Source organism: Opisthocomus hoazin, chromosome 8 (assembly GCF_030867145.1).
Source record: "Opisthocomus hoazin isolate bOpiHoa1 chromosome 8, bOpiHoa1.hap1, whole genome shotgun sequence".
Taxonomy (NCBI): domain Eukaryota; kingdom Metazoa; phylum Chordata; class Aves; order Opisthocomiformes; family Opisthocomidae; genus Opisthocomus; species Opisthocomus hoazin.
Window position 1 is genome coordinate 43,056,805 of NC_134421.1, and position 21,320 is coordinate 43,078,124.

Consider the following 21,320-nt stretch of genomic DNA (forward strand, 5'->3'; position numbering starts at 1 on the left):
AATTTATACAGTTCCTTTAAAATTATCTTCTGGATAAAGAATGAAAGCACACACTAAAGAAGTAGTCCATAAGCACATTGCTAAAAATATTGGAGAATGATTTAAATTAATTAACCATTTGAAATATATGCCTGCACTTCTGGATACCAACCTTTTTCCTGCTCATTTGTTCCACCTAGTCAAACCTAATGCTGGGAAACAGATCACTAAGTAATAATTTATCCAGGTAGAAACATACTACATGGCTGAGTGTGTGTTTCATTACACGAAATTCAGGGTTATTTACGTATGACTAAGGCATGAATTCTGCAAAAGACGAAATTTTTCTCACCATTGATGAGAAGGAGAATAGCACAATTTTATTCAAGATCCTCTCTATGCACTTATGCTATTCAAGCAGTACATTTAATTCTAGTATGGTTGAGAAAGTCTGAGACACAGATGGAAATTAAGCAGGTAGATAGACACAATAAAATACCAAAGGTACGCTCAGGTTAGATCACATTCTTCTATAGACCTTTACATTCTATACTCTTTACATTCTATACAATACATAAGAAGAAAAATCTTTCTATTAGGTCAACATTTTCACTAACTTCAGTTGGATGGCATTTCATCCTGAAAAATTAATATTAAAGGAATATACAGTTCTTTGGGTAGGTATCCCAAGCTCTACACACAGATCAGTTTCCCCTTGGCTACATTCGCTGTTAGACATGCATCCTAACTGAGCCATCAGTAAAGACGTCAGAAACATTTCACTTACTCTGCCAAAACAATTCAAAACTGGATCTCTCTTCCCCGACCTGTCCAATTTTTCACACTCTCCAGCCTCACTCTGTTGAGGCCAAACAGCCCTCCGAATCCAGCCAATCCACACCAAACAGATTTGCATTTGTAATTTAAAAGCTTATCTCATACAAACCTTACATCATATGAAAAATGAACTGTTTAACCTTTTGGTAGTAGCTATCGGCAGCACAGTAAAAAAGTTTATTCTGCTTGACATATGCATACTATGACTTTACCAGAAATAAATTTTCAAGCAGGACTTCAAAAAACTGTTTCTACAAGGGCATGTACAATGGGAAAACAGCTATCAGTTGGATAGGGTTGTCTTAATCCGTTTACTCACTAAGATTTTTTTTCTGTGGGTACTCTGAGCAGAAACCCAACTGGTTTTCTAGGAAACTGTGTATTCAGAAACTTCCTATGAAGACAGATATGAGTTCAGATTACAAAGTTCATTTTTTGTCAAAAAATATTAAACATATTGAGTATTTCTGCTTTAGAGACTACAAAATTGATTCTGATCTAAATCTAGGTATAGGAAAAGACGAATAAGTCTCATCAGATGGAAATTTGTCTGCCTTAGGGTACCAGAAAATCATCCATGTAGTCATGAAAATCATTGTCCTGGCAAACTTAAAACTAGGATTTTTTGTTATTTATTTCAGATACTCTTCCAGTAAGGATCCCCAGTCTCTCTGTTTTCAATAAAATCCAAGGGAATCAGAATTTCAAAGCAAACATTCTCCTAGTTTTTCAATCCAATCTTTGCATGACAAGGAAAAAGGACTATGAAATTAAAGCTTCATAGCCAGGAAAAAGAAACTCTAGTGTTCTATTGTCATTTTCCAATCTGAAATAAATATAAATATGAGAAATCAATAAACAATTAACAAACAAAATATATCTTTGGCTTTTAGAACTATTTTATTTCTGATGTTTTAATACTCTTCTTAAAACTGAAGAACAACAAAAATATTTTAAGATTATTTTGTGAGATGCTATGTACTGTATCAAGTACTGCAATACACCTGCTGACAGAAAGGAGACTCCAGGGGTCACCAATAAAGAGAAAAATTGCAGTATGTGCTATCTACAAAAGCGTAATCAAAGAGGATATTTTATACAGTAAGAAATAACATTTTGCACTCAAGCAAAACAGTCTAAGCCTATATTTTACAACCTTCTAATGATTCTTGACCAGTGCAGGTAGTTTTACAAAATATGTTACAGCTACTGTATTAAGTCATTTTAGTAGGAACGACCACAATCAGAGTAACAGTTAAGGGTAGAAAATTAAGCATATTTTATTCGGTTACTACTTCTTGTATTCTTTTACAGGACACCATAATATTGAAATAAAATAGGAAATTGAAAGACTCCCTGAATTAAATTTGCTCATGATACCTCTCTACTACTCTCATTCAATATTCCTTCCTTGTGACTGAGAGAATTAGCAGATTTGAGGTGTTTTTAATACAGTTCATATAAATGACTAACATAAATTATATAAACTATTTTAACTCTTTTCTATACAGTGCTCCAATACAATTCTCATTACTCTACTTGACTAAAGACAAATACTTGAAAAGAAAATGAAACTACCATCTGGAAAAAAAAAAATTGTATTTGAGATGCAGCATACTTGGTAGAGCCGCCTATTCCACCTCTGCATCAGTAAAGAGTTGTTCCCTTCTTCAAGACTTTTCTTTCTTTTAAATGAGGCCTTCTAGTCTGAAGTAGCCTCGAGAACAAAAGACACAAGTGAAGAACCCTAGAATAAACTACTTTCTCCCAATTGTTTCAAATCCTGTCATGATTTCTGTCCTGACTCAGGTATCATGGTATTAATATTAAAATGTATTTCAACTTCCAATGAGAGAATCTTTGAAGCAACTTTTATAATAAACCACGATAGCTTTTGGAAACTGCACACTATCAGGTTTCCAAGAGCAGGAAACAGCTGTGAAATTGCTCTGCATGTTAATAATAAATTTCAGATTAACTGAGTAGCTCTTTCACGGCAGATAGGAAGATAAAGCTCAACAGGTTTTCCTGCCATAGATCATGATTTTTAGTTTTACAATTAATACCAAGTAAAATTAGCAAAGTCAGATAGCAAAAGATGAGGAACCTAAAGTTTCTTTATTGTGTTTCAAACAGATCTTGGGAATTATACTCACAACTTCTTTTCCAACCTGCCTAGACCAACGGGGGGTCAGATGACAAGACATCTATATGAATATCACTAATATTATTTAATCTAGAGAAAGATGATAGCTTAAAAGATATTACTTTAACAATAGCAGGAATTTACTTGCTAGCAAGTGAAAAATGATAACATTAACTATTCAATGATGATCATTGTCTCTCTGAATTTTTTTCTACCAAGTGCCATTCTTTATGAGAAGGAGAAGAACCCAAATATCAAAACACTGTGAAGAAAACATACTAAATCAGGTAAGTCCTCTGCATGAAGAACTTTTTGGTTTTCAAAGATCTTCCTAGAAAAAAAATCAAAGAAAAATATTAATGTAGTTAAAGTGGAGTTATTGCAGAAAGGTTTATTCAGCCAACAACACTCAATTTGTCAATGTGTTCCACATTTGTAGAATACAGAATTTAAAAAAATAAATCAATTTAAATAAATTAAATAACCATTTAAAGGTGTCAGTTCCCTTGGGCTACCATATGTATCTGTTCCTTTACACTGAAGAGTATAGCATTCCTTAGAAAGATATTGCTTTTGTTTAGAGCTCGGCAAAATGGAGTTTTTCTTCAAGACTGGGATAACAGGCATCAGCACAATATCAATATCACTACAAATACTACAGGCTCATCCAGTACAGCCTTCCAATATGTCCTGATTTTGGTTAGTTGGGGAAAGAAAATATAGGATACACAGCTGCTTTACAGATTAGATAATATAAAAAACAGATAATTGTCCTCTCAGAGTTAATATCTCTTTCTATTTAAAGCATTGATAATTTAATACTCATTTTATTATGTATAATTTAATTTTTAGAAGACAAATAGCGTAAACTAAAAAATGAAATGAGAATCTCAGCTTTAATTAAAAGAAAATTCCATTCCTTCTCATCAAAAAAACCAAAACACAACATCTTTTGGAAAAAAAAAAAAAAAAAAAAGGCATCCTGTGTCCTTCAGGAAGCTAATTTCATGGTTCTCCAGGAGCATTCTTGTGATTTTTGAATGGTTGGGGTTTACAGTATTCTCTCAATCAGCAGTCAGCAAAAAGGCACAACAGATTTTGATTTATGGCTTGGTATTACTGATTGCATGGACTCTAAAAAATAGAAAATGAAATAATCATCACCTACATAAACACACTGTACAGATGTTTAATCTCTGTATGTTAGAGAGCTGCTAAAGACAAAACACAGTCCAATAATCCAAAGCTTTAAAACTCCCTAAAATTCTTTTTAAAAAGGACAATTGATGACTTCTCTTATCATCAAATTATTATTTTGGTTTTTTTTTTAATTAAATCAGCATCTGTAGAATTTCCAGCTGTTTTGTACCTGCTACAATTTGAACTATCACCCAGATTCACTCCCTAAAGATTGATGAAGAAAGTACAACACTTTAAAGATCTAGATAGGGTCAAGGTGGTGTTAGAGGGAGAGGGGAAGGCTATGAAGTCTCTTCCTGCCTTGTGATGTAAAGCAGATGCAAGCTAGAGCAGAAATAGCATGGAACAATTTCTCCCTCCCTCTGCACATTAGTAAGTCTGTCCTGCAAATACAGCTGTTTCAAGAAATACAAAGTGGGTATTTGCAAAGCTAAGAACACTGCCAATGTAATGAGGTAATGAAATAATTTTTGGTTTTCCTTATATACAGCTAGGCAAATTATTTCAGAGAATGATTTAAAAAAAAAAAAAAAGCCATAATAGTAAAGATGAACCAATTTCAGGAAAGCAGAGCTGAAAAAAGATTATTATCTTCCTGTCTTTATCTCCAAAGTAATGGTCTCTTCCATCCATTAGGACTTAAATACATCTGCAACTGCTCAGTACAGAAATTCAGAAAAAAGGAACATATGAGTCAGTAGAAAAACTTGATAAGGTTAAGCAAACAGAAGGAAAACAACAACTACAGAAGAAATCCAAACACATATAAATATTTCATGCCACCTTAAGTATCTGGATGACTCAGTATTAGTTGAAGATCATACTGCAATTTGCTCATCATTTATAGTTTGGGCTCCCTATATCACTAGTACAAAACGATAGACAATCATGCAGCAACAAACATGCAATACCTATTTACAATGCATACCACCAATCTAGCTGTATGGTGTGTTTTTTTCCACTTACTGAAATTTATTTCTAAAACATCCACCTAATACTTGAACTGAATATTTAAACTGCTGTATTTTCACATGTGTCTGACCAGAGTTATATTTAGCCTTCATCAAAGGTGGCCGTTACTCAGACTGTCAGGCTAGTAAAGGCAACAAAATATGGCAGGAGGAGAGCAGATCTGAAGCATTACCCTCCCTAAGGAGGGCAGGGTGCTGATGCTAATGAAACTAGCTGGCAGTTTGTGAGGCATGTGCTTCTGTAGCTGCTGTCCTCTAATCCTTCCACAGCCCACAGAGAGAGATGCTGAGCAGGCAGTGTGCTGCCCGATGGTCACAGGGACAGAGTGAAGCACCTCTTATGTCCCCTTCCAATCAATGTCCCGACATCTTCCAAAGGCATGGGGTACAAACATGTGACATTTGCAGAGGCTGGGCTATGGGCAAGCGCAGCTGGCTTGGTGCTGGGGCAGTGAGTTCACTTAAACGAGGCCATAGTGCCAGTGGGTAGGGGGGAGGGAGGACAGAGAACAGCAGTGGTCCTGCTTGAGCAAAATTTCACTATTCATGAGATGGAGGCAAAATAAAGCATTTTATCTTCGCTCTCAAGGGGGCGAAATTCAATTTCTCCAACACTGCTGGGTAGCACTAAGAGGTGGTGCACCTAAACTAATGAAGTCAAGAAAACTGTTGCATTTTTAAAACACACATTATCTACACTTGGCTAATAGCCTATTCAGTGATACTTTGTATCACTGTATAATTACAAACCCATTAAAAATCTCCATTACATTCACACCAGTAAAAATTTCTTTGAATTGAGTGAAATAAAGCATTTTGATGTATGCTACTCTTAGCATTTGTCATAGATATTAGAAATATATTCAGTAGACCAGATTACAAAAAAGTCATAATTCCACAAGAATCAAAGTAACAGAGCGCTTAATTGCCTCAGACCAATAAAGGGAAAATGATGGCAGAATCAATTAAAAATATATTAAACAAATGTATTCTAGGTGGCAGCACCCCACCTTCATTTTAGTGCAAATTTCCTTGGGTTTTACGAGCATGCTAGTTTTACATCAGAAACTGTGGGATATAAAGAGAGAAACTACAGTCATTGCCTTACGGATTTCAATATAGCCTAGAAGGTAAAACCAGCAAAAAACACCCATAAAATATTTCATATACTGTTTGGAGGGGATTAGGATTTTTCTCCAGAATTACTTTCCATTTTTTCTCTACCCATAAAAATTTTGATTTTAAAAAAGTCTTCTCTAGATGAGAAGCACTGAAATGGCTGTTTCCTAAAGCACTGAATATTTAAAATGTTCCTGGAAAGTCCTGATAAATGACAGGGATCATTTGTGAGCATCACATCTCTCTCAGTCTCTTCTGCTTTAGAGACCTTGGAAACTGATCTTTTAATCACTGTATGCCAAAAAAAGGCCCTATGACAAGCATAATGATCCACCCAGACTGATGCTAGCTGTAAATTAGGTAAGAATGAAGAAGAGTGGAGAACTTAGGAAACCTGCCTCAGTCTTCTTGTGTTTGGGGCACAGAAAACCTTTGGGTTTGTACTTTTCTTGAATGGGTACAGACAGATGTTCTAACTTCCCAGAGGATGTCTAGTCCAGGGACCTATCTTCATTGCCCCACAGTCACAAGCTACAAAATTTCAAAAGTTCTCGCAGATCTTTCTCTGATATGCTCTCTCCATTAAAATATTCAGGACATACAAGATGGAACATTAAGAGTTTGTGCAAAGGGAATACTTGGAATCAAAAGGCTCCTCACATACATCTTCACGCTATGAACGACAGATGGCAACTTCTAGCTTCCAAACTCTCACGTATATTAAAATTGAGGAATTAGATTCCTTTTTTTAAACCACATAAAATGATGTTTAAAAATCAGAGCAAAAATCATAAGTGAGAATATTATGTGTAAATGAACATACACAGTTATTTACAGAAATACTCATACATTCAATCAATAAAGGACCTGTAACTTTTTCCAGTAGCAATATATCTGCAAAATTGTGACTTAGTAGTGTAGCACAAATATTGAACACTGAATACTCAACCTTCACAAACACTTTGATGATGTTGTTTTATTAAATACATGTAGGGAAAATAATGAATGAAACGATTAGTATGTTTCACAAGCAGGAAAACAGGCCACATTTGAGACAGACACAAGTATTCCTGAATTATTCATGCAGACATCATCAGAAAATACCAACACATAAACAAAAGAAAGAATGAATGGGCCCCAAAAGTGCAGGGACTCAAACTCCTCCTTCTTGTTTAAGACCATAGAATTAAACTAAGGGAAGTCAACGACAAGACATTCCAGTTTTCTTGAGAAGAAATTAAGAATAAATATAATCACCTTCAGGCACACAGCAGTCTGCCCCTTTCCTTCCCTCCTTTCTCCCGAAAAAAAAGAAAAAACAAACTTACCCAAAAAGTCCAAATACATTCCAGTAGTAAATTATTTTAAAAGATAAAAATGTTCCTGAAATCAGTGTACATTATGCTGCAGAGGTTTTCCAGCAGTCTATGTAAAAATTTTGGCTGGTGCAGTGGCATGAGAGCTACAGGCTCAGCTGCCAGCTACAACTTCCTACTTCATGCACAGGTACATTGGCTGTCGATCACAGAGACTGATGCCTTCAGGGTAATGTGTATCCAAATATTACTGAGCCACTGTTCACTATTTTATAGAGCAACAGCGGTATCACTTCTAACACAAGCAGGCCATTTCGCTCTTCCAGCTAAACATCAAGGAATGCAATTTTATGACAGAAAGGGGCAGACACTATTTAGTAGATAGCAATCCAAAGCATTACGGTATGTAATGAAGAATATGGTCTCCTTGCCCTTTACTGTATACATATTGAACCACTGAATTGCAGGGTATCTCCTGCTTCTTGTTGATGGGAGAAGGAAGGAGCTCCTTTTTTTAAGTGTAAAAGTATTTTTCCTTCTTGTTCTAAAAAGGAATCATTTTAATTAAATTAAGATACTTTGAATTTTTAAAATTACCCTCAAATATCAACAAAAAGTAGTAGCAGCATTAGATTTGGATGAATATCTTCACAAGAGCATATAGAATTCATGCTACAGTTGAAAAAAATAACTGCTATAAAATAGATATATTCATTGGACATATATAATTCAGTTTTCCAAGTGTAAATATTGCAACAAAATGTTTTATCACTGATTGCTGCTCTGATAATGCACCAAATGCCAGCTTGGAAATTAAATACTCATAAGAATACAATTAAAATTAAAACCCCACTCCCAAATTAAAAAAAGAGCTGTGATAAATAAATTAATTGAAGAAATATTCCTGCTGCCTTTGTCCACTTCTTTTTTTCCCATATGTTATCTTATTTGTCATATGCAGGCTGCAAAAAAATCCTTTTAGAGAACAAATTAGAAAAATGAACCATAAACAATAAAGCCTGCTCAGCAGTCATGTTTTCCAGTGCTCTGCAGGGTAGCTGCAGGAATTTTCCATGCTGTGAGTGTTAATGAGACCCTCCATAGGCACCATTAATACATAAAAGCAATCACCTATAACTCACCTTTTCAAACCTGTACTTCTTGAATTTAGTAACTGGAAGTAAAATAGGAAGCATCACGCAAATACCATCCTCATTTACTGATATGCAATCATTAGTCCAAAAGGGGTTGACAATAGTCAAGTTACTGCAATACATAAATGCTTCAGTAATCAAGCACAGAGTCCAGAAGCACTTGGAGAACATGTACGGTTTTGAAGACTACAAAACTGTCCCTAAACATACGGTTTTCCTGATGGAAGAAAATATAGGAATTGCTAATTAGTTAAAACTGGCTGGATTCAAGATACTTGGGTACTTTGAACAGAATGGGTGTCTGACCAAACTCTATAATGACAGTAATCTGGCATGAAGAAAACTCATACAAGTTTTATATAGTTTATATCCAAGTTGTGCTTTATCTTATAACATTTATGTAAATGAAATGGGGAGAAAACTCAAATTTTCCACATGGATGCCACAGAAGTTCCGGCTAACATTTGCCAGACAATTGTCACTAGCCAGTACCTTACACAAGCAAGTTTCCCAACCAGGCTCTGGACTTCAGCCAAAGACAGCCCCACCAACCTGTCAAGGACCTCAGGCTTTTGGTTGGAAGTCCCTCGTCTCTATTCCATTTCTGAACTGCCAACCCCCTGGGCAAAGACATGTGTGGGGTCTGTCAGTCCCTAATACTTGACTTATTTCAAAGCAAAAGAATATTAGTTCTTTCTGCCAAAAATGCACAGCTTAGGATATTACTTGCTATATTTAGTGACAGAAACATGAAACAATAACATGCCTGGTAGCTATCTTGCACTCTCGTCTAGGTTCAAAGTGATTCCTCTGTTCCAGTTACTAGTAAGTTTCTACATAATTTGAACAGATACCCAGAAATGGGATGTGTTTTTTTAAACAAGACCCACCTCTTCCGCAAAACAGACATGACTTGTGATAAAAGCTTGCTTTAGGTCACCTTTTCTCAGCTGCATTTCTACTTCTGATGATGTAAATTAACCCTTGGGTTACCAATAATTGATTCAGGTAGGATATCCTGTATCAATGCAGTCGGTTTTGGTGCAGTGCTAACAATTGCCAGGTAAAATTACTTTTTTGAATAGTACTCTCAGCTGGATGAGCCCAAGGACGTAATTTGGGCTGCAGTTCTAAGCAGAACATACCAAGTACATATCAAAGATATCCCTCAAAGCCAGCTTTACCAGAGGTTAAGTCTGGCCCTTCCCTGCGCTTTTTCTGGCTTTGATGCCCATCAGGCCCATCACTGAGTAATTTCAGCATGCCAGTTTACCAAAGGCACTTTTTTTGGTGGCCAGGTTAGCTTCCTGATGCCTTAGTGTGCTGCAAGAGCTCCATCAGCATCTGATGTGAACTGAAGCATTTGATAAAGAGTAGTAAGAGAATAGGGTGAAGGAAGACAGCAGCCAGCAGCTAAATGGGCTTGACTGCTAACACACTTATTTACACAACGAAACGCACTTCTCTTTCACAGAAGTTAAAAATCACTGTGGCTGTACATGACATTTTCATCCTTAAGTAAAACGTGACTTCAGAAATACTCATTATGCAAACATATAACTGAAAATAAGAGATGTATCTCATCAATAGTTCTTCACAGAACCAAAATATGATGATGAACAAACTGGAGAATGGTAATTTATTTGAGATAAATGATCTATAAGTGTGACTTGCTAGAATGTGGGTGGGGTGGGGGCACCATGACAACAGCCATTTTCATCTAAGACTAAAATTTCTTTCCAGTTTTAGACTAGAATATTACCAGCAAGGAGTCACATACTGATATTTGGTAGTTCCAGTGAGTGGTTCACATAACTGAAATATCATTTCCTCTCATCTGGACTCCATCAAGTAACTTCAAAAAAAGTAAATTCCATCACTGTTCATGTTCCCAAACAGCAGTAGCTGAACTGCAGTTTTCAAAGGCAGAAGGCTTTATACACTATCCCAGCGGCACGTTAAACCACTGTGTCAATTACTGTTGTAATCTACATCATCTACTACATTTCCCTCACTTTCTTTTTTTTCTCTCTATCCCTCTCTCTCTATTTTTAATGAAAAAGTGAAATACTGCTAGTGCCTGCCAGACAGGAAATTAGCTCAACATTAAGGACAAGTAAAATTGCACTAACAGACACTTAAAAGAGCGTAGCTATTTTCCAAGTTTTCCTTATTGCTTTTCTACTCTGCTGCATAGACATTTGACTAAACCAATAAATAAGCAAAGTTCCAAATGGCCTGATCCAGAGCACAGCAAAGTCAAGGGAAAATGTCTCTCAACATACTTTAAATTTAAACTTACCTGCCACAAACTGCCTTTTCAAAGCAACTTTAAATTACTATCAACTTCAGTGGTACAACTGCTATTACCACGAGGAGCTCATCACCACAGGATGTTTTACAGACCAAGAGTCTGAAGAGGTACAAAAGGGGTCACCAGAATTAATGGAGGGTGGATATTAAATTAGATCAGAGATATTAAAACAATAAAAAAGCAACCCATGGCTCAGACAGTTCCTGAAATCTGAAACACGTGACTCTTCTTCCATATGTTATAGTTCTGGCAGATTGATGGGAGTTTGTTCAAATACTGTTTATGTCTTCATTCTGTCAAAAAAATTCCCTATTTCTTAAAACCCACTTTCTGCAGGGAAAAAATAAAAGTAATTGAGACTGACAAAAATAAATGTGAACCCCATGAAATGCAACATTTGTGATGCTTTCTTTTTTAGTTATGTTGTTTTTTCATTGATTGTTAGTGATACGGCACAAATAAATGGGGCATTCTGCTAGTAGTAGGCCTGTTTTCCCTTGCAACACATTCTGTAAATAATGTTCCACATATTGTAACACCAAAAGCGCTGGTGCTCTTCATCTGTTCTAACATTGTTTAAAAGAATTATACTCAAACTTCAAAGGCGGTTTTCTTGACCCAAATTTTGCAAAGATATAAACTGCTACAGCAGATTAACTTCAACATGTCAAGTTACATACATGAATCATTAGGTTTTATTTAGTGGACATTTCTAAATATCAGCTTTCAGTAAGGTCTGTGCTGATAATTTTTTTCCCCTGTAACTACACACTGAATTTATTTGAACTAATTTACTGCTAATTAGTCAAAATAAAGAATTACACTAAAATCAGCAACTTTATGCTAAATTGTACATCCCTTTAACACCTATGAATGCTGACCATGGAACTATATCTCTTGTGTTCCAAGAAACCATATTGAGCTGAGTTTCTCAGGACTTCAGTCTTAAAAGGACCATCAATAGCAGTATACGTTTAATCTCCCTCCATTCACAGGTACATTACATAAAGTTTATAGATCAGAGATTACTTGTCACTTAAATTATGGCTTCTGTGATGGGCGTGAACTACTTTATTGGGTGTTCTTAACTGCATCTTTTGTCTCTTCAAGCATAGTGAGTCAGGTAAAACCATTTGGAGCCAGGAGAAGATAGTGCGTTCACAGTGACCAAGTGAGCACCAAGGGACAATATGTCCCAAAGGCAGTGAGGGATAGCAGAGCAGGGAGTGCCCAGGGGAGCGGGGCACATGCAACCAGGCATCAGAGGAGAAATAAAATTAGTAAGGATCAGAAAGGATGATTCAGAATTTTCTTCATCCCAGAAAGCCATGTGGCAGTTGAAACCAAGCATGGGATGAATGAAAGACCTACTTGCAAGGACTCACTGTACACAGAAAGAGTAATATTGAAACACTGTTTATTCTGTTTTGCCTAAGCTAGCCATGTGGGGGTTATTTTTTCTGTTTATAAATAATCATCCAGTAAAAACTGGTTTAATAAGTTTAAAAAACTTGAAGCCTTCTTCAGCAGCTCCCTATAAAGAGAAGGTCAAGGCAAAGGCAAATTCTCTTCAAAGCTCTGGCCTTCTGAGCGAACCACGAGAGCTTGCTAGAATTCTGCTACCAAATCTCTTTTCATTAACATTTCAAGATTATATTCTTTTACGTTTTGTAGACTTACAGTTTATAAATTTACACAATTTATGGAGATGTGCTTTAGATATAGATCTAGCAAATTTATAAAGAATATTTTACAGATCTGTAAAATTTACAGAGAAATCTTGAGGTAAATGAGAAAAGACTCTTTTTGTTTACTTCATACTGAACACTTATGCCAGCTACACTTACCAGGAAGAATGAATTTCAGTTTGTATTAAATTTTCTCTTTGTGCAGAATTTTCCCAGTAGGGATTATGTCTATATCAGATTTAATGGATCAGAATGACAAGAAAATAAAATATCTACTCATCCAAATTTCTATTATATTCAAATGAGATATTATAAAAAAGTTATGGTTATGATTAAGGCTATGATTACTCTTTCTGGACAAGATACTAATCAGATCCAGAAGAACTAACATGAGTGCCACCTGAAAGCTAAACAGAGGGGCAACAATAATCTACACATACGACTCAAAAATATATAGCAAACATACAGCTTCTGAAAATGACAAACGTATACAGAGAGCTATATCTGGTGTTCATTGAGTAACTAGAACAAAGTATGAGTGCAGGTCAACTTTCTAGCTAGGGAGGAAGAGTTTAGATACTCCAGGAATCTTCAAAGTGAAGCTGAATCTACAAGGGCGAAATGTGGCAAAATAGGTTAAGAACAGGTGGTATTACTATTTTTAGGCACAAAGGAAATCTAAGAATACACGTACATGTGAATCTCAACAGAGAGAGAGCAATGTCAAAAAAATAAAATAAAGACACTGAACAGGCAGATAGAATAAATTTTTTTGCCAGTACGTGAAATGACCGAGAACTGCAATGATGAAAAAAGCTCTAAAAAAAATATTCCTGCAACAAACTACCCCACAAGTTAGAAAGAGAAATAATCTGATAGATCTTTTTCCATAATTTCCATTAATGACAGAAAGTGATAAAAAAGGGAATAATTTACCTATCACACTGGAGTTTTGTGAACCATACTTACTGTTCACAAAGTGCTCCAAAGTCAAAAACTGCTGCTCAGACATTCATACTGTTATTAAAATGCATCTAACAGACTGAAACAAAAAAATGGCCTTGACGGGTCTCAAGTCAGATGACCAGAGCTTCTAGTTTTGGGGTCAGAGTCCAGTCATGTATTTATTTGTAGGTTTTGGTACTACTTTATGTACAATCTACTCGTCCTGTTCTGTTCCCGTCCCTATTTCCTTATATCTCCCTAATAGTTCTTTAATTATTCTGATATGGGAACCAGCTCTAAGAGTAACTTACCACACAATTACATCATTTTTCCTATCTGTCCATGAGCATTCTCTCCAATTTGTAAAAAAAATATCAATCTCATTGTAGTTTCATTTAAGAAAGTAAGGACAGTCCACCTAAACCAGTATCCTGTCTGAGAACAGACAGAAATGGATGTTTAGGGAAAAGCTTAACAACAAGGTAGCTGTGTATTCAAACTACTCTAGAAAATTTTTCTAGCTTTGAGCAATTCTCAGTTAGGAGAATCCTGAGCCAAAAGTGATTTATTTATATTTTGGATTTTCTTCATTAAGTAAAAAAGGAATCAACTCTGATATGACCACATTGCCTATCTCCACAGATCCACCTCTTTGAAAATGTTATTTTAATTTGTTGAACAATTTTCACCAATTTAGCAGAGCATGAAGTGTCAACATCTTAAGCTTCACAGTGTTAAATTTTTGCAAATATAAAGGAAAATCAGCAAAGGGGGAAAGGAGACACAAATTAACGACCCTCTCGGGAAAAGACTATAGAGTAGCCATAATTATTCTCTGTTCCACATGGCTTGTGCTGTGGCCAGAGGGGCGACAACATAGTACCTTCCCTTCCACAAGCCTAGACAGGAATTCAGAACATGGTGGTGGGTATTACACCATGTCTTAGATGGAAACTAGAAGTACTATGGGGTGACAAAGCAGAGGCAACCTGGGGAAGACATGGAGTTATTGCTGTGGGAGACAGCAAAGAACTGAACATATCGCACTGGGAAGTGTAACTGCAGGAAATCTGACTTCTAGCTTTGTGACACCTGAGCACAACAAAGACAAAGCTCTTCCACCCAGTCTAGAGTGGAAAAAGCAGAAGTCATCAGTGTTGAAAGGAGAAGTGAATGAAATCAAAATAAAATGTAGTAGTGGTATAATGGAGAAAGCAAGCAGTCTGTACAGTAAGACAGCTCTGGAGACATATTTCTGTACTATTTGAACATAAAGCCTGCAAATTTAGGTGGATGGAGGAGAAAAGTACTTAAAAGCCAAATTCTTCATGTTAGGATTTTCTACCTGATGCAAGGCTTTAGTGCTACTTTGTGACAATTTTTAGAACAACAACAAAAACTAAAATACCAACTAAGATAACAATCCTTCACATTTTGTTGTCCAACAGTTGCCTGTACAAATGACTCCCCCAGCACAAAACATAACTATAGATTGACAGCACAGATTATGATAAAAGCTGAAATATCTCTCAGGATCAACTTCCAAATTGCTATCAGAATTTATTAGGAAAAAAGTTTCTATCGAAAAGACATTTTTAACATTTCATAATTTATTTTCATTCAAACAGGAAAGAATAAAAAGTCTCACATAAAAGAAATTTTTAAAAAATTCAGTTAGAAATCTAAAAACTTAACTATTTTAAATTATTCTGATAAAAAAAATAAATTAGCCAGAATAAGATCAGCAAACTGATTCTAACCTGAAATTGCTATCTTTTGATATAAATTACATTTTTCATCTTTTTAAACCTTCTCTTACATTGTAGAATATAACCTCTAATCTGTATGCTGAGGGCTACATGAGTTGTTCTAAGAGCCTCCAGATACTCTACGCCAATAGATTTTTGATGAATAAACAGTTCTTTCATTGCACAGAGGTGTTAATGCTTTTCATTAAAGAGCACAGTACAAAAATTTACATTTGTACAAGTATGTACAGAAATTTGCGCTTTCTTTTACACATATGCTGCAGTTGTCAAGCTTCCATACTGCAGATGTTTGCAAATATGCCAGTCGTCTCCTGAACCACCATTTATCACAGGTAAACAAAGCGTTTGGGCAGAGGAAGAGTCTTAGACTGCCAAGACAAAGGATAACTCAATCTTGTTGCCTAACTGGCTCCCCTGCCTGCTCCTGAAATCTCTGTGTGGCTCCTACATATTGCCAGACCATGCTGGAACATATTTATTGCCAGCTTTCAGTACTACAGAGAACCTGGAAAGCACAAGGTTGAAGTGGAGACAAGAAATGTTGTACACTGTAAAAGGTAGAATTTGGATAGAAACTCCTTGATGGGCATTGCCTGCCAAAGGCACGAAAGGTTTGCAAGTGAAATAAGAGAGAGAGCACAGTCCCTCTGCCTCGACATACAAAAAGCTATGCATGTCACAGTGCTTTTTCTAGAGTATTCAGAAACACAGGCTAAGAAATGGACAATCAATTACTAGAAAAAACAGCTTGGAGGAAAGGATATGCATCCTGTCTCTCCAGGCATTGAGAAGCATACTTCGCTAGCATTATTGTAGGAGGTCTTTTCCCTTACATGTGGACAGAATTCCTGACATCATGCAATACTTAATAGCTTTTTAAGCTCCGTTAATACCTAAATTACTCCTCCTTATAATAGTCTTTGCAGCTGTAGATACTATACAAAGCCCTGTCACTATTTTTATTGATGTTCCTTAGCCAGCAATTGATTCCAGACCTCGAAAGCCAAACTGCTCAATACTATTTTTAACTTTTATCTGTTGTTTTCAGCCTCCTATTTCACTTCATGCCAACCCGTTTTAACCTTTAGATCCTCAAGAGAACAAATTAAGTACTAAGCCACAAGTCACTGCACTGTTCTTTTTAACACATAACTATGTGCATCTCTTTAAATCGTGCTGGTTTTCCACCTTTAGCAGAGTATATCTAAAAGCCAAAAAGGCTATAATTTTGAGAGTGCAATCTTACGCACCTTAGAGATGCTTAATTTTCAGAAAGGGCTACTTCTACAGTGAAGCATCTCCATAATCATTCATCTCTTCAAAACACTGTCACAAATTTCTCACTTCACAAATAACACTCTTAAAACTATTTCCAAGGGTTTTTTTCATGTATGTGGTAACTTTAAAACAATGCAATAATTTTATCTTTCTCATTTTCTTGACTTTCTGTGCTGGTTTATATGACAATAATGATCTATGTACAAGAAATTATATAAAAACAATAACAGATAAACTAAAACTGATACTTATTTCGCTTTTAATTTCTAGTATTTTAACATATTCATAATGTTATACTCAATTTGCTAAGGAAAGTTAGCTGTAGTCAAAAAGCTATGTGTTCCAATAATAAGTGACTCAAATTTGGAGTATCAGCTAATGAAAATAGTAGAGAATTTCACATAGTAACACTAAATCACTGCTTTCATGTTGAAGCAGTTAATGATTCACATCAGGAAAGGAAATCCGAGAGAACACTTTAGTCACAAATTTTTTGAAGTTCAGTAGATACAGCCAATACATTTTAGGTATTGTCCTTTTCTCTTTAATGAACCATGAGTATTTGTGTACTGAAATGATCCAGACATAAATTTTATTCTATCCAAAAGAGGCTAATTTCCTAGCCAGTACTTGTTAAAACAAATCGGTGTTTAAAATTTGCCACATGATAGAATATTTTTAAACTTACTTGGGTAAATAATGCAAAGTTTTACTGTTTACACTTACTATGACGTACATATCAAAGGTGTTTTTGTTACAACTGTCTGCTTGAGCTTATTTACTGTGATTTGAAGTGATACAGACAGAAGGAACTGAAATCCCATTGTTACCTATGGAATATCTGATATATTTCGGAACGCTGTCTGTATTTCATCTAACAGCTGCTACTGCTCATCTCGTACAGACTGGGCTGACAGAAAACCAACTGATTCCGAAGACTAATTTCATGTCAACATCAAGTTTCTATATACGTTAAAAGACACGACAGATAGTTTCTCAGATCTTCTGATGACAGAAAATGAGTACTGTACTAATCAATGACAATAGCCTCAACAAATTACCAGACTTTTGATCAAACTTTCTTCACGTTTGGTCACACAAAAATGCACCTTAACATTATTTAATCTATTATTTAATCGGTTTTAAATGATAGTTCTATGTTTTGTATTTGCTTGTTTACATCACGTTGAACTGAAAGAAAAGCAATTTTATTCAAAAACAGCATGTAGAACATATCCAGTTATTTGCTAAATTTCATAATGAACAGCAAAGAAATTCAATACAGGATAATTAATAGTCTAAGCTTCCAGTTTCTGGGTAATTGCTGCACATTCGTGACACATAGTTTTCTTTGGATTTGTGTTCCTATATTGCTCTTTACAGATAATAAAAGTCTTGAAAAGACTGTGCTTGCTGCAAGCTTTCCAGTCATAAATACCAAACCCAAAGAATAAGGTCTTGATGCACTACAGCTAATGATACAGTTCTACTTATTGGAAAAACAGACCCTTTCTGCTTTTCATGTTATGTGGTAAAGAAGCAGATCAAAAATGATTTTGCGGTTTTTCTTAAATACCTTTTTACTTCAGTCATTTTATATACACCAAAATATTTTATAACGTGCAGCTTTCAGTGACATGACTTGAATGCCTTAAAGACTTCTGATTATTTCAGCAGTAGATGTCCAATTACTGACATGGAAAAGAACTTTTACTTATGTTGGCTGATACATACTTTTGTTCTGGATTTTCTGTTCTTGTCTCTCTCTCAAACAAAGAAAAAAATTTGTCCTCTGGTCATCATTCTTCTTCCTTTCATTCCAATATAGGGCAGTTTGTACACAGCGGTTGACTCTCATTATCTGTTCCACCTAAATCAGCCTCCTCCTCCCCATCACTATGCTCTGTTTTCTTTCTTTCCTTGTCTGCCATTACAACTTCATTATAGCTCAGTCAAGGTATGTGGATACTCAAAGGGTTAAAAACATTAATTGCATTAGTTCAACTAGTCCTTTTAATGACTAGAGAGACCACTGCTGTACCTGGCAATTATTGTGATGATCTAATGCACTTCATTAAACACGGACAAAAAAATCCTGGTGTGGATATGGTATGCACAAAATACACAACGCAACCAGTTTCACCTTTTTAAATTTGACCTGACATTTATCTGTTCTATAGATATAAAAAATGGTTTCAGTAAAAATACTTGTCAAAACTACAAATTTTATTAATATTAAAATCCCTTATGTTAAACTTGAACTAGCGTTGGTGGTAATTTTTGAAAGACTGATATATTATAAACAAGAAAATACCTAACAGATTACAAAGCAACATGCATATCAAATATGAACTCCATTCTATGTGACCCAGAGACTTAGCAAACAAAGTACTAATATATTACTTCCAAAGAGCTGGTGCTTTCTCATTCATTAATCAAGAGACAAAAATGATTCTGTGCCAATACAAACACAGGTAGAATGATGTTATGAAAAGAAGGTGTTCATGTTAAACTGGGAGTTGAGATCTTATGATATAAAATCCCATCCACTAGGATTCACATTAAAACCATCGATTTAATTTCAGGAGACCTCGCCTTAGACATAAACCTCATTGCAAGACATAAAATGTCACTAGTTTATCCTTCAAGTAATCCAGCTCCATCAAGAAACTGGATAGTAGTTTTAATAAAGTGGCACTCATAAGTTTTTATTACTTTTCTAATGAATGCTTTTCAGTTTTATTGGCTCTTGGAAGGAGTAATTTTGCTTCTCTATTTAAACACGACTTTTTATCCTTCACAACTTGCAGGTCTCAATGTTATGTTTTTAACATTACAAATACAAATGCAGATACTGAGGTTTCAGTAAAGGTATGAAGTTCTGTCGACTGATACATACAATATAAGATCTTGGAAATCAGGAAAAATAAAAAAAATTAATCACTTTTCTAGACTGATATGGCTAACACCATTTTTGAGAATATAAGAATATAAGCTTTGCAAAATTGTTATCAGTGACCACACTGAGTTAGGCAATATATACTGTCATACATCGATTTCAGTGCTTCTCTTGCTCTTCAAATTTTCTTGGGAAAAACATTCTAATATTTTTTCCACATATTAATATCATGGCCCTTACTGACATCAGTGAGAATTGTACCATCAGTTTCTTAGATCACAAAACAGAAAGAATGGACATCAACATTCTTCTATAAAGTCAATCAGGAGACTGATACTGATTTCAAGCAGCAGAAAAAAAATGAATTTGTGTTCTATTCTTTTTTTTCTTTTAAGTAGTTAAGCATCAGAAATTTCAAAATACTGCTTCTGAAGTGCCTTTTTTTTCTCTAGAGTTTTGGAATAGACAGGAAAGACATGCTTTGATATCACAAACATGTGTTTTGTTCTTCTCCGATATTATTTGTTACAGATGAAATGGGAAAAGAACAATACATTTGTACAGTCTGTTTTTAAAGTCATGAGAAATCTTTAATCAGTAGTAAAATTCTGGCATCACCAGACATGTCCTAGCAAAAAATAGACTGAAGTACATTGACAACCTGAAATTCTACTAATTAATTTATAGAAGGCAAAGCTGCCAAAGCTGTCAGGTATAGTCTCCTGGTATAAAAAACATGAAAACTTACTTTTCCCCTTGTTCTTTCCTGTATATCCGAGTGACATGATGTCAGTAAAGTGGTTATAATCAGCTGAAGAAATGTTTACAAACATTATAAGCTTTAGTTTTAAACAAAACTCAAAATATCTTTCTTTCATTTTGTTATAAGCAAAGTGGACATGACACAAAGAAACAGCTACTGGCAACAACTGCACGCATCCCGCTATTGCTGCAACACTGAGGTGGCAATAGACTGGCTAAAGACATAGAGTGGCACTCACAACTATGCAAACTCTAATAGGAGTTGGCAATGGAAGCTGATGCATCGATGTCTGCCACCTCCGACATAATGGTGAGCACCTGCATGTGCAGCTTCCATACAACATGTCAGAATACTCCGGCATTCACGTATGACATGAGGACAGAAGATCATTTATAAAACACTCATTAGCTGGTTACTGAATTTCTAAGATCCTAGAGTGAAAAAATATGTAAGAAAGAAAATTATTAAAATCAAAATTTAGTAAAGCTTCACCCTGTCGGACTTCGTGAGGAAATCCCAAATTTCATACTTTTTATTTTTTGATAGCTGGCTGTAACTGAAATTTGGAGTTTGCTAATATGTTATCATTACTCAAATAATTAAGCTTGGGAGCAATAGATTTTTTTTAATTAGCTATCTCAAAGCAAGTACCACTATAATCATCTAATTATCCTTAGAGGCAGCTTTATGCATAAATACTTTACGCATTCATTGCCTTACTACTGGGGGCTATGCCTCAGTTTATATACTCAACAAGAAAATAAAATTAGTATTATGCACAGAAGAATGCGTGTGGACAGAAAATGTCAGAATACCAAATGCTGCAATTTTAAGTCTAGGTTTTTCTTTCAAGACTTTCTAAGGCTTAAAGAAATAAACCAACTTGCCCATTTAAATTAAACATTTTTCCAAAAAATTAATCTCTGTTTTTCTATTTGATTT

General features: G+C 35.3%; 2 protein-coding genes across 17 annotated transcripts in view; one reads left to right on the forward strand and one right to left on the reverse strand.

The window, feature by feature from the left end:
* Window positions 1-21,320, reverse strand: part of IMMP2L (inner mitochondrial membrane peptidase subunit 2) — a 507,930-nt gene that overhangs the window by 324,546 nt on the left and 162,064 nt on the right. The gene's annotated exons all lie outside the window — the stretch shown is intronic.
* Window positions 1-21,320, forward strand: part of LRRN3 (leucine rich repeat neuronal 3) — a 168,935-nt gene that overhangs the window by 69,580 nt on the left and 78,035 nt on the right. For 10 of the 12 annotated variants that reach the window (XR_012764741.1, XR_012764742.1, XR_012764739.1 and 7 more), the window contains one exon: window positions 3,182-3,249. The exons of 1 other annotated variant lie outside the window; for it this stretch is intronic. The gene's annotated coding sequence lies outside the window, so the exon portion shown is untranslated. Of the gene's footprint in view, window positions 1-3,181; window positions 3,250-17,597; window positions 17,620-21,320 lie in introns of those variants that run through there. One more of the 12 variants, XR_012764746.1, reaches the window with a different exon arrangement.